The following is a 14327-nucleotide window of genomic DNA, read 5'->3' on the forward strand; positions in this document are numbered from 1 at the left end:
GTTCTTGCAGGGATAATGATAGTTCTTTTGTGATGGCTGCTGTTGTCATTCCACAGGGGGAGGGCCTGATGTCAGGAAGGGCTCACAATGGAGCCCTCCAATCGGCACCTGCACGGTCTAAGCATGACAGCGCGTGGCAGTTTCCGTGTATTGCTTCACTTTTCTCTGCGAGGCTCTGTCACCTCACCTGCAGAGCACAGAGGTGTCCAGGTGGTACTAACTGTCCCCACACGTTCCCAGGCTCCTTTCTGCTGTGACAGGACACCCTGTGTTGGTGGATGTTCTGTCAGGCTCAAGTTCCTTCCCACCCTGGGATGCCCGCAAGCCAAACAGAAAACAGTATCATCAGAAATGCCAAACTCTTGACTTCTCTCAATGTAGGGCTTGTAGCTTGTCCTTTTTTTTTTTTTTTTTGGAGTCAGACACCTCCATTTCCTTAATAAAGCTTTCCCAGAGTAAAAACACCCTTTGTCCTAAGGAATACAGACAATGAAGTGGAAACATGAGGTGTCCAGGTCTTCTGTGGGTCTCCTCCAGGAACCCCATGAGTCACAGGGTTCCCCTGTCTCCACACCGCTGCTGCATGCACACGGTTCTTCGTCATCCCATCCCACAGTGTCCTCTGATGTAGTCTGCCCATAATCTAGCGAGGAACGGCTGCAGCTCAGGCCACAGAGCACACAGACCTTTCTTGTACCTTTGAAAGCACAAATGAGAGGTGCCAAGCCATTCGACCGTGCTGATAGGTGTGGTGTATAGGGCATTGTGGGGTCCTAGACGGGTTGGAGACCAGATCACGGACTGAAACCTCCAAAACTTGGGGCCCAGATAACTCTTCCATGGTTATAAATTGAATATCACTGGATTTGTGCATTGAAGGAAGGCTGATTGACATGTCTCCTTGGAGGAGGGCATTTTATCACATACCCCTTCAAATCTCTGGGGAAAGAAACTATAGTGCAAACTCAGAGATGTTTAGACTGCAGAGCCTCCTGCAGGCTGTGCAGACAGACCCAGTCTGCAGTGTTTGTGAACTGTCACCCACGTTCGGGTGGGCTTTCCAACAACAGAAAATTCTTTTTTCCCTTAGAGTCATTGCTATACTTTGTGCATAACCCCTCATCAATATTCCCGGTAGCAACCCCAATAAAACTTCACTGTCTCACCAAACAGAACGTTTGTGTAATTGTGTGCTCATTTGGTGTCTTGCAGACTTCCTTTCTGGAGCCGCCAAAGGTGTTTGTGTTGTGTCTGTCGGGGAAAGGTCTGTTGTATGACATTTTGCACCCTAGCAGGGACATCATGGAATCGGAGTTGGAGAGGACCATTGCTTGGGTGGCGCTATGGCTGTTCTGCAACAGGGGCTGAGCAGCCGGAAGTTGGAGTGTCCACAGAGGGAGCTCTCATACACCTGCCCTTTCTCATATAGCGGGTCTTCTGCTACGGTAGCAGTTGCACAGCTCGTGCTATTGGTAGTGAGGCATGCAACTAGGCTGAGCCGCTGCAAGTTGGAGAGTCTGAGGAGGGCGGTCTCTGCCTGGGTGGTATGATATGGCATGCCTGCTTGAGGAGAGACATCTATGACATGAGTACGGTGATGTCCTTAAAACAGTCACAGGCTTAGGGAGAATTTTGAGACGTTCAAGAGGAGCGTGGAAGGGTTGAGGCTGCAAAGTGGCTACAGAGGTTGCCTGGCCATGGCTATGTGTAGTAAGAAATGTGTCTGAGGCCAAAGTGGCAGCCCAACAGGAGCTTGTTTATGTAAGGCAGAAACTAGTGGGACAGGAAGTAGTGCTTAGTATTGTCCATGGTCCCTTTTCATGGTGGTCTCTGCTCTGGCCAGTAAATTAGGTAAATTAGAGGATGAGGTAGAGATGTTGCCTCGCATGTCTTTGGCTTGGAAGCCAAAAGAAAAAGGAGAAAACAGGTTGGATCCATGCTGAAAAGCTTTCCAAGACCTTGGAACCCATGGGAAGAACCAGAGAGTGGGGAGAATATGGTAGAAACACTGAGAAGACACCTATGATCTTTGACAGAAAAACAAAAGAATCGATCTAACATCCAAGCTGAACAATAGTCGAGTACCAGAGAATACTCACCCCTGAACTGATAGAATTGGGAAAGTCCTTTAAACAAGCAATGAAAAAGACAGTCACATTCTGGCTTGTGAGACTGCGGGACATGGACGTGCACTGGATCATCCTGACTGCTGTTGAGGCAGGAAAGATGAATAGTATTACTATCCACCCCTCAACATGCAGACTGAGTCCTGAGGCTGTGAGGGAGAGTAGTTCCTGATAGGCAACTGGGCTTATCAGAGCCATTAGGGCACTTGGTTATCTCCTTCGGAAGTCCCAGTCAACTGTCCAGGAATGGAAAACAATAGGGGGATGAGAGGCTTTGCTACCAGACCTAGGAATATGAAGAGCTGGGTTTGGTGCTCAGCAAAAGCTCTTTCAATGTGATTGTTAAGATTGGTATGGGGCCGTGGTGGCTTTATTGAGTCTCATGGTGATGTACGGTCTAGTCGGAGAGGCTTTGGCAAAAATCTGAACAATCTAGGCCAGTGTGTGAGTCAGGTTTGTAAAGGGCTAATGCTCTCGGGAGGAGAGGAGGAGAGGAGTAAGCAGACCACGAGTCCCGTCTGAACTACCCAGAGGCAAATATGAAAGGGACGGCATCCAGCTAGGATTCCTAGGGAAATTATAAGAAGGCCAAATCTGTGCTTGTGGGTCTTTGGGAGGCCTTAACGCCTGACCAGCAGCTCAGCAAAGCAGAAAGGAAATAGAAGACAGGGAAGTACAGGTGGTTCCCACCGCACCTCCTATGCGAGATGTTCCAGAGGAGAAGCCGCCTAACTCATTCCTGTGCTGGGGTAGCTGAGGCTGCCTGTCAGTGAGAGACACACACAGGGACCTGAGACCTCAGGTTGAACTGCAGATTTATTGATTCCCCCACTAGTGTTTTAAATATTTGGGCTGTGGTGGATATTGGAGGTGAGTGCACCTCAATTCATGACAAAAGCACCAGGGGCAACAGGCCACAGTGGGCGGATATAGGGACATGCCAGGACAGGTAAAGGACTTGCTTGTTCTTGGGACGAGGAGGTATTCCAGCCCAGTACTGTGTGCTTTCTCCACTGCAAGAGAACATTCCTGGGGTAGACATACTGTTGGGCCACACCCCGTGTTTAACTGTTGGAGAGCTTTGCCTAGGAATGCAGATGATGAAGCCAGCTATGCGTGGTTGGGCAAGACGGGAACCTGCAAAATTGCCTAACGCGAGTAAGAGTGGTGGAGGCCAAACAGTCTAGACTACCCGGGAGGCCAAGATGAAATTACAGAAACTATTAGAGAATTGTAAGGGGTAACGATTATTTATCCAGCTCAGGCCCTTTCAATAACTCAGTATGGCCCGTCAAAAAGCCATGGCTCCTGGAGAATGATGAATCGTTAAGTCAGGTTGTTCTCCCATCCGTGTCTCTATAAAATATTTCTCCTTTGAACAGCTGGTACAAGTGATGAGGTGTTTCCATGCTATGCCAGGCCTTGCCATTCTTTTAGTATTCTTTTAGCTGCTGGATCCCAAGACTCATTTTTATTCACATGGAATGGTCACCAGTGGGTGTCCACAGTACTTCCCCAAGGTCACCTTCACAGTACCCACTGTTTGTCATGATTTGCTATTGTGTCTCCCTCTGTCAAAAGGATTCATTATATTAATGACATAATGCTCCACACTAAGTGTCTTCCAGATCAAGAACAGCATCTTAAAGAACATAGATGTGTACCTGAGGGAGCAGAGTCTCTAAAGGACACAGCGGTGGACCTGAGTGAGTGCCATCTAAAGGACATGGCGTCTCTGAGAGAACAGCATGTGAATGAATGGGGACAGGAGATGAATCCACCACAGGAGATGTAAGCCCGTGTACAGATGTAGGATTCCTGGGAGTGTTACGGTACCTCAAGACACGCTTGATAGCTCAGAAGTCATTGAATACAAGCCAGGTGCCTTCAATTCCAGCACTTCGGAGGCAGAGGGCAGAGGCAGGCGGATCTCTGTGAGTTTGAGCCAGCCTGGTTTACAAGCGCTAGCTCCAGGACAGGCTCCAAAGCTTCCCTCTATTGAAAAACCAAAAAAAAAAAAAAAAAAAGGAAGAAAAAAGAAAAGATCCCTATGACAGCCAGTGTCTGTAAATGCAAAAGAGTTGCAGGTCTTAGAGCTCCAGGGTTATTGGAGGGGTCTCACAGCCTACATTGCTCAGCTGCTAATCTTCTGTGTAGTTTGATAAATTCCAAACAGAATTGGGAGCTTGAAAGCTCAAAATGATTTTGAACAGACTAAGACCCTTGTGGGACAGGCTAGACAGTTGTGTACCCCATCACCTCAGCGGTGTCCCTTCATGTTAGAAATCACCAGAAACTCAGAAGGGCCATAGCAGAAACAACCCAAGCAAGCAGTTCCAACAGGGCTTTGGTCCCAGGTATGGGAGGTGTCAGAAGCTTCGTGTAGAGTACAGGAATAGCAATGGCTACCTGCATATAAAGTGTTGCAATGGGCAGAATCCATCACTGGACCCATCCCAGTCACCATCCAAAGAGCTCATGCACTAATGGGTTGGACTGAAAGCCTCTGGCCAAGCCTCTCTGGGGTGGCACAGAATCAAATCTTATAAATGTGGTGGTATGTTCACAGCAACGTGGTAAGGTGTGTGTGCAAGCCCTGACACCAGTGCTATATGGGCTGTACTGGGGGCAGTGCCTTTTCACGACACTGAGCCCCTTCCAAAAAGTTAACCAGCAGCTAAGCCAGAAGAAAGGTCAGCTCTCTCCATCCCTGCAGATGCCTGGTGCACAGACGGTGGAAGTAAGAAAGGAAAATGCACATCACTGTGGCTGTCAGCCCCAGCTTGTCATAAAAACAACAAACGTTCACCCCTGCAAGAATGGTATAGAATTAAGACTAATAATACTGGTGAAGCTCCTGAGAACGAGGGACTTCCTTAGGGGCCAGTTCTTAGCCATAGATGGGCACCTGTATCGCTTCTTCCCAGACTCGGGGAAGCCTGTGAAAGAGAGGGTTGGGCAGAATGGAAGAGCAGAGGAGGGAGTGTGCTGTTGTACAATGCTTTCCTCCTAAATACAACATTCTCTCAATGCCCGTGCCAAGGGCAGGGAAGGTCCTGAGCCTCTAGAAGTGAACCATAGGTCAGGTGACTGAGAAAGCAGAACATTGAACTATTCTTGAAGGCTTCAGGATAGAAGTATGAGAAAGAACATGCAGTTGGTGGGAGAAGGGACTTTGAGCAACCAGCTTCAAGGAAAAGTAGATATTGCAACTGTGGAGCTGCCTGTGAGGTGCAGAAAGCTCCGGGGCTGCAGCTTTCCTGGGCCATCACCGCTTTGAAGCGGGCTTTCCAGGAACGACACTTAGGTTTTTGGCTTATTTGCCTATTTTCATTTTGTTTTTGAGTTGACCCTGCTCCTTGTAAGAAACTCCTCACCCGTACTTCCGTTATTGGTGTACTCATTATTTTGGTCTGATATAGATTTCCTTTCTGGGGTAAGTGTGTGTGTGTGTGTGTGTGTGTGTGTGTGTGTGTGTGCCGGTTAGTTTTAACTATCAAGTGGACACAGCCTAGAGTCATATTAGAGTCCTAATGAAGAATCAGCAAAATTAAGCTGACTTCTCAGTGTGTCTTTTAGGGATTATCTTGTTAGTTGATGTAGGAAGCCCAACATGGGTAGCACCATTTGCTAGGCATGGGGTCTTGAACAACGTAAGAGAGGAGAAAACTATATGAAAGCAAGTCAGGAAGCCCCAGACATCCTCCCATCTCTGCTTTACCAGCATTGGAATTACAACCAGCTGTGCCTGGGTTTTCCCTCGGAGGCTGGGGATCTGAATTCAGATCCTTACATTTGTAAAATAAGGACTTCCCTGACTGAAAAGTGAAGTGATCCTCCAGAACCAAGGCTTATCATTTTTGACAAAGAGTGGAATTGGTGTGGTCAGTGTTCCTGCAGTGTGGTCAGTGTCTTTGCCATGGGATCAGTCTCTCTGCTCTGAGTTCAGCTGTCTGCCACGTGGTCAGAATTCCTGCTATGAGGCAGGTGTCCCACCCAGCTCGTCCCTTCTCACTGCCTCTTCCCTGCTCCATGTGTGTAGATGGGGGAGCAAGGGCCCAGGTGCTCTGTGTGGAGCCTCTTCACGTCACACAGCACTGGGGTCCCTCCCTGTCTGTTCTGCCACACAGTTGCCATCTCCGGGTGCTTTTCTCCCTTTCCAGGGTTCAGACTGAGTACACCACCACCACACCACCACATCACATCACAAGACACCTGGATCTCATGGAGATTCTTCTGCCTTAGGTCCTGATGTGGAGTCTGGAGAGCTTGCAGAAACTACAGCAATCAAGGAAGCAGATCAGACCCAAGGCAAGTCTCAAAGGAATTGCAGTGCTGGCCAGAACCGAGACTGAAGCCTGGGGGTTAATCCCAAATCAGAGACAAATAGCCATACCCAGCCTGCTTCTTGGCCACGGAACCCCTGAGACAGTAAATGCTTCCCGGTTTCCATGACTTAAGCTCCAGAAATCTGTTCTACGCAGCAACAGACGATGAGTCCAATCTCCATGGGATATTTCCCAGCTTTCTAGGTCTATACATTAAAATGGTCCCAGCCTGGGCCTTATTTAAAAGTAATCAGAGATTCTAGTTGATGAACCTGAAATGAGAACCTGTTAACCCCCATCATAGGTTTCTGATGAATCAGGAGGTAAAAATAAGAAAGGTTATCACAGATCCAGCTGTAATCAAGCTGGGCTTGACTATCATCCTTTCTTTTTCTTCTCAGAGGACCGAGGACAGAGAGCATGTTACCGATGACTCGTGGGTAGCTGTACTCTATGGCTATGCCACTCTCTGTCTGTGAGTGAGCCATCCCACAGGGCCAGCCTAGAAAGTCTGCTGTTATGGCTCCATGCAAAGATCTAAACTAGGCTTTTCCCTCCGGCACCTCTGAGTTCCTCATTTACAGATCATTAGTAAAGTTAAGTGGTGGTTCTCAGTAAATAAATGCTGGGATCTTTAGTGCCCCAGCTATAAGAAAGCCCCGAGGCTGGAGTGGGGGAAGGACAGGATTTCTGTGCTCAGCTTCATGGCTGCAATCAAGGAAGAGAATAAAAGCTTCAGGAAGGAAAGATAAAGCTAGCTGTTCTAAACAATCCACAGCTTTGCTTCTCATGGATAGGCAGTCTCATCTGTGACACACGTAGCTAGCTCTAAGGCGAGACGAAAACGAGACCGTAAGTAAGGGAGAGACCTTGACGTTAGAGCTGACGCTTGAAGACAGACAGAAGCTTGCTGGACTCCTGAATGCTGGGAAGCAAACCCTGGTGTAAACATTCTGAGCAGCTCCTCTGCAGTGCAAAGTTCAAGAAATGAGAAAGGGGCTGGCAAACAAGAGGCCTGTCCTGCAATGCCAGACCAAAGCCTGCCTGCTTGATCCTGCCCTCACCGGGTGAGCCCCCGGAGGTTTCGGGATGTGTATCCCAAGATGATGGAAATGCCCTTTTGTTTATGAAAACGAAAGCAAGGGCTCTGTGAATCTACGCAGTGGAAAAAAAAACTTCCCACAAGTTGAGCATTCTAGTGACAGCCTGTACTTCCCCAGGGCTCAGCCTCGGATCACACATCTTCAGCATGGCTGAAAACCCATGATCTCTCCATAAACACCAGCAGCTGCTAGATTGCTGGCTACTAGGGAACTGATGAGGCCATAGACACAGAATGTGCATAAGCCTCTTAGAGAAAGAGACCAGATACGCTAGAGAGAGGTTTATGGTTACCTGAGCCCTCTATAATCCAGCTTTCTAGAAAAGCTCAGGCTCTGGGCAGCTCAGAGGTCAGAATGCCAGAAGCAGGGGAAATAGTGAAGGAGGTTGTTGTTCTCTGGAGAACAGGCTGCACACATGGAGAGGACTGAAGCCACTAAGTCAACACAGGAAGGCTCTGGCTGTGGGAGAAACTGCTCTCCTCTCTAGTGGAAAAAGAGACAGCAAAACCCAAGCTGTGCACCAGGAGTCATCAGAGTGAGTGAGCAGCCAGAGGTGCAGAGGCAGGAGAGAAGTCAGGGCCATGGCAGGGCCAGGGGCTCACAGAAGGGCTAAGGTCTGAGCTAAGTATAAATGGGGGCCACAGAAGGGTGCTTTGAACTGCAGGATATCACACAACTCCCCCAAGATCTGCTACTTGCTGACTTTGTGCAGGGCAGAAGGTGGGCTGGTGGGTCCCATACAGTGTGACTGCAGGCAGCACTCATCAGCATTAGAACAAGAGACTTGGCTCTAGAGGGGATCCCAGGTGTCCACGGGGATGTCCCCAGCTAGGTCCTTGGGCAGCAGAGGAGAGGGTGCCTGAACTGGCCTTGCCCCACTATCACACTGATGATTAGATTATCTCAAATATCACCATAGAATCTTCGTCCGGCAACGGATGGAAATAGAGACAGAGACCCTCATCAGAGAGGAAGACTGAGCTCCCAAGGCCCAGTTGAAGGGCAGAAGGAGGGAGAAGACGAGCAAGGAAGTCAGGACTGCGAGGGGTTGGACCACCAACTGAGGCAGGGTGCCTGTTCTAATGGGAGCTCACCAAATCCAGCTGGACTGGGTCTGAACAAGCATATGATCAAACCGGACTTTCTGATTGTGGCTGACAATGGGGGCTGACTGAGAAGCCATTGATAAAGGCACTGGGACTTGTTTTTATGGCATATTCTGGCTTTTTGGGACCCTAGTCTATATGGATGCACAACTTCCTAGGCCTGGATGTAGTGGGGAGGGCCTTGGACTTCCCACAGGGCAGGGTTCCCTACCCTCTCTCAAGCCGGGAAGGGGAGGGAGGAGATTGAGTGGGGGGGGCGAGAGGGGATTGGGAGGAGGGAAGGAAGTGTAAATATTTGAATGAAAAAATAAAAATAAAAACAAAACAAAACTAACAATAAGAATAAGAAAACCTCAGATGGGAAAGGAAGGCTGAGAGTGCCACTGTCTGCTAAGTGTGGTTTGAAACCCACAATAATGTACCCAGACTGATACTCAGCACAGGACCTTGGGAATAGTGGGCGTAGCTCATTGAGAGAGTTAGTTTTCCAGGCCTGAGCAAGATTTTACTTCAACCCCCTGAACAACCCTCACTCAGTTTTACTCCAGGCATCTCCTTGTCCTCTCTCACCTTCTCCTCACATGTGTGTTGACACCCAACCTGCATGTCCCAAACTTCAAACTATTCGTTACGTTTGGGGTGAGGATTCAGGTTAGGCTTAGTGTGCAGATGTGTTGATGTGCAGAAAAGTTTTATATCCTGAGGGCACTTTCACTAACGGAGAAAGTCAGGGAGTTTACTAGTGTACCCTGTACGCTGACTCCCCGTGGTTCCCATGGGGATTCCACTTGCTGAGCAAATGCGATGGCTGTCTGCGGTGTTGCTTAAAGACCGTGGGAGACAGCTCTATTCTACTTCACAAGTGTGTGCGCATTGTAGGCCAACACCAGTGATTAATGTCTTCATACATAGTCATTGGAATCATGTAAATTGAGCATCATGTGGTGCTGGTTCCTATTGTATTGTGTTATAGCACACTGGGTTACATTAACATTATTTTACTTCTTGGACTGAGACAGGGTCCCATGAAGCACAGTCTGGTCTAGAATGGGTGACCCTGAAATGCTGAGCCCCCTGCCTCTATCTCCTAAGAGCACTCAGTTCTACAGCTTGCCATGCGTTCACCTTTACCTGAGACCATTCTGTTGTGGAAGATTCGTTATAGATGCATTATGTTTGTTTATGCTGTGCAATGTTTGTTTAAGGATGCAAAGATGTGTTGCATTCTTTATGTTGCATTTGTTTAACTATGGGAAGCTGTGTTACATTGCCTTGTAAGATATCTGATTGATCTCACAAAGAGATGAGCGGTCAATAGCAAGGCAGGAGAAAGGCTAGTTGGAGCTAACAGGCAAAGCGAATAAATAGGAGAAGAAATCTGGGAAGAAAAGATCAAGGAGTGAGAAAAGAAGGGGCCAGCTTCCCAGTCACACAGCCAGACACAGAATAAGAAGGAAAGAAAAGATCTACAGAAATAGAGAAATGTAAAAACCCAGAGGCAAAAGGTAGATGGGTTGATTTAAGTTAAGAAAAGCTGGCAAGAAACAAGTCAAGCTAAGGTTGGGCATTCATAAGAAAGATTAAGCCTCTGTGTGATTGCTTTGAGAGCTGGGTGGTGCACCCCTAAAAGAGACAAAGAGTAAAAGAGTAAATACCACCACCACCAACTTTCTGCTTCCTGCTTCCTCCAGGCCCCTACAGTATTGTTCCTTCCATGCCATTTCTCCACAACTTCCTAAAAATGATTCCTATCCCACAGAGAGATTAATTGACTTTCATGTTGACCAGACTTTTGAGACTTCTCTGCTCCATTGTGGAGCATTAAGTAGGTCTTTCCAGGCTTGGGACCCTCCGCAAAGCCAGTAGTCAGGTACTATTTTGTGCTGGGTGCCCACCTTAGAGGTCAGGTGGAAGGAAGCCTTGATCACCATGGAACTATAAATGTCAGCCAGCGGTGCTGTGCCGAATGCTGATGACTGTGGTTTCTGTAGTGTTCTGGGCACCTTCCAAGCTGACAGAGGATGTAGAGCCAATCTCTGTGGACCAGAGCCCTGAAGATAAAGTTGAGTCCACTGTGTGTCAGCTTGTGGTAGAAGATGAGTTTCTGAAACCCAGACATGACACATAACACTGGCTCAAGTAGAGAAATGGCAAACATGAGTTCGCTTGTGCTGCCCCCCAACCCTGCACCCAGAGAGAAAGGTGCCCTTGGCTTGCTTTAATAAAGAGCAATGGGAGACCAAGTGATTGCTGGTGTGTGCTTAGGGAGGAGCCATTTTCTCTGTTGTGCTTGGCGGCAGGACTTCACTCTCACCCTCTGTCCCAAGACCATAATAAAGTACCCACACTGAGGGGTGTGGCCAAATCACTAGTGTTCCGTGAAGGCTGCCATCACTGATCAGTCACTGTGTGGCATCTGGCTCTAGAGTCTGGCCACAAGGTGAGTCCCATGTGCCCCCACGTGAGAAACACAGACAGAGAACCTGGGCATCTTGTGAATGTGGCCAGAGGAGTGAGTGTGTAGGTGTCCACAGGGGTAGGCCTTTGGTTCTGTTGCAGACTGCTGATGCCAGGGCTGGAAGGGGTGTGGCTTCTAGTGAAAGAAAGAAAGAAAGAAAGAAAGAAAGAAAGAAAGAAAGAAAGAAAGAAAGAAAGAAAGGAGGGAGGGAGGGAGGGGGGAGGGAGGGAGAGAACAGATAAAGGAAGAAATAAGCCGACCCGCCCTCCTCCTCACGCATGTCTTTACGTTTACTTTCGCTCCTTCCTCGCCCTCCCTCACGAAAGAAAGAAAGAAAGAAAGAAAGAAAGAAAGAAAAGAAAAGAAAAGAAAAGACAAAACCCAAAACATTTTAAAACACTGGGCACTGCAAACTCGAGAGATAGCTCAGTAGGTAAAGTCAGTTACCATACAACCAGATGACCTGCGTTAACTCCTGAAGCCCATGTCAAAGGTCAGATGAGAGAAACAACTCCACAAAGCTGTCCCCTGACTTCCACACACATGCTGTGGCATGTGGACTCACGCACACAGATGAATCATGCACATACATAATAATAAATATGCATTTTAAAACCCGGGTGCTGTAGTGTTCACCTGGAATCTCAACACTTAGGAGTAGAGACAAGAAGGATCATTTTTAGGGTCCTTTCTTGGTATGTGAGTGAGTTGAAGACCAGCCTGGGATATATGAGACCCTGTCTCAAAAACAACAGCAAAATAAACAATGGTAATCAAAAGAGTATGTCTCAGGCCTAAGAATGGACACATGTACTAGGGAACAGACAAAGACCAAGAAGAAATTAATCATGAGTATGGCCAGCTGATCTTTAAGAACTGCACCACGTCCATTCACAGTGGGGAGAATATTCTTTTCAGAGGCAGTGTCTGAACACCTGGGTGGCCGCATGTAGAAAGATGGAGTTGTCACTGGCTTTACCACATGAACAAAATTTACCTCCAAGTGTATCAGTCACCCAAGCATAAGCTAAGGAAAACAGAAGCAAATACAAGGGCAGGTCTGTATGACCTTAGATAGAGTAAGGGATTTTGAGACATGACATATGTCACGTATGACAGTGAGAGAGTGGAGAAACCTTCTGTGTTGATAAAAGAATGAAGGCCTCAGTTCTAGAATAAAAACCCTGGTGTGGCGTTGTGCAATTGTAATCCAGGGCTGTAATGGTGAAGACAGACCAGTCTCCGAGGGTCACTGGCCAGCCATAGTAACCTCCTTGGCGAGTTTCAAGTCAGCAAACGATCCTGTCACAAAAATAGACAGGTGGGAAGTGCCTGAGAAATGATATCTAAGGTGATCTTATGACCTCTACATGTATACACAGTACATGCACACACATATACATGCTTATACATATATGCACAATTGCATAGGAAACAGAAAAACTTCTGTGTACCAAAATATATTATCAAAGTAATGAAAAGAGCCCAGAGAATTGGAGAAAATATCTGTATGCTGTAGTATGCCCTCTAAAAGCTACTACCCAGAGTATAAAATACCAGCTCAATAATAAAGAGGCAGAGAGGGAACACTAAATGAGCAAGGACTGGAATTGACACTTCTCAAAGAAAATGGACAACGTTCTGGAGTGTCCAATAATGTGAATGGATCCTGACAGCAAAAGGATGGAAGTAATGAGCCTAATATAAGGAGAATGACGGATGACACTAACATAAACTATCTAGACGATGCACTAACATGAACTGTCTAGACGATGCACTAACATGAACTGTCTAGGCGATGCACTAACATGAACTGTCTAGGACAGGCAAATGCATAGAAATGGAAAGTGGCTCAGAGACCACCTGATCCTGGTAAGGAGGCATGGGACTGATTACTTAAGGGACACAGGGCTTCTGTCTTTGATAATGAAAATGTTTTGTAAATAGACAATAAATAAAGACAGTTGCTCAACCCTGAATATAGCCAGGGCTACCAAACTGCAAACTTAGACACGGATAAGAGCCTGCCTTAGTCTCTTTCCCTATTACATTATCTCCATCCCTCAATCTCGAGTGATCATGGCTCCACCTCTCTCTCCACACGTTTGCTGTTCTGGAACCATCTCATGACAATTTGGAGAGACAGCGTGTGGGTTTTGGTGAAGGTTCTTCCTTATCCTGTTTTTCAATTCTCATCTGCATTACAGTAAGTAATGGTGCTTCATTCTTCTTAGTGGTCATGCAACACTTCTTTGTATGGGCATACCACTGTTTACTTAGCTGTTGTTCAGCTCATGGACAGTTGGGTTGCTTCTCCTTTGGTCTATCACAAATAAGGCTGCTGGGAACTTTCATGGGTAAGTTCTTCTGTGGAAGTTATTTCAATTTCTCAAAGGACCTACAGGGTGTGGCCTGGCCTCTTATGATGATGACTCTGTTCAACTTAGTGCTGTCTAAGATGGAACACGAATTGTATCTCACCAGGGTCCCAGACCCTGCTTCCAACTGTGCTTGCCATAAGGACCACTTAGGAAAACAGATGGGAGCTCTTTAGAACCCCAAGCAGAGTCAGCCTACGACTCAGCAGCCCTTACAGGAAGTGCTTAGGCTGGGAACTAAACAGCTGTGCACACAAAGGCCTGTGGGGGAAGCTCAATAAAGCATTATTCACCATGGCCAATGGGAAAGACTCCCGTGTGTTCACAGGGCCACCTATGCAGGTTCCTTTTCCAGGAACTTCTCAAATAGTTAAAGCCAGAGAGGGAAAGTGGACTGGCAATTGCTTGAGTTGGGGGATGGGCAGAAGGGACCATTCAGGGGCAATTTTCCGGGTGGGGTAGGGTGGAGGGTGGTGGAAATGGTCTAAAATTAGAGCGAGGCTAGTGCCACAAAGCTTTGTAAATACACTAAAAACCACTGGGCCGTGCTCTTTAAATGGGTGAACTGTATGCTGTGCCAAAGATACACCTATTTAGAGAGGGAGAGTTAAGTTCTGTTTCATTGTTCCATTATAATGCTTCTCCCCACACACATGCTGAGGTTTGGTTTGCAACTCTCCCTTCCTCCATCCCTCTCTCCCTCTCACACAACTGCCTCTGTCTCCCTTTTCATTTTTAGGACAGAAAAAGTTTTCTCCAATTCCAGTCTACTAGGGTCGAGTAGGACCAGGTCTTTCATCATGTTTCCCTCTCTTTCCTGCACATCTT

The sequence above is a fragment of the Arvicola amphibius genome, chromosome 6 (assembly GCF_903992535.2).
Source record: "Arvicola amphibius chromosome 6, mArvAmp1.2, whole genome shotgun sequence".
Classification (NCBI taxonomy): domain Eukaryota; kingdom Metazoa; phylum Chordata; class Mammalia; order Rodentia; family Cricetidae; genus Arvicola; species Arvicola amphibius.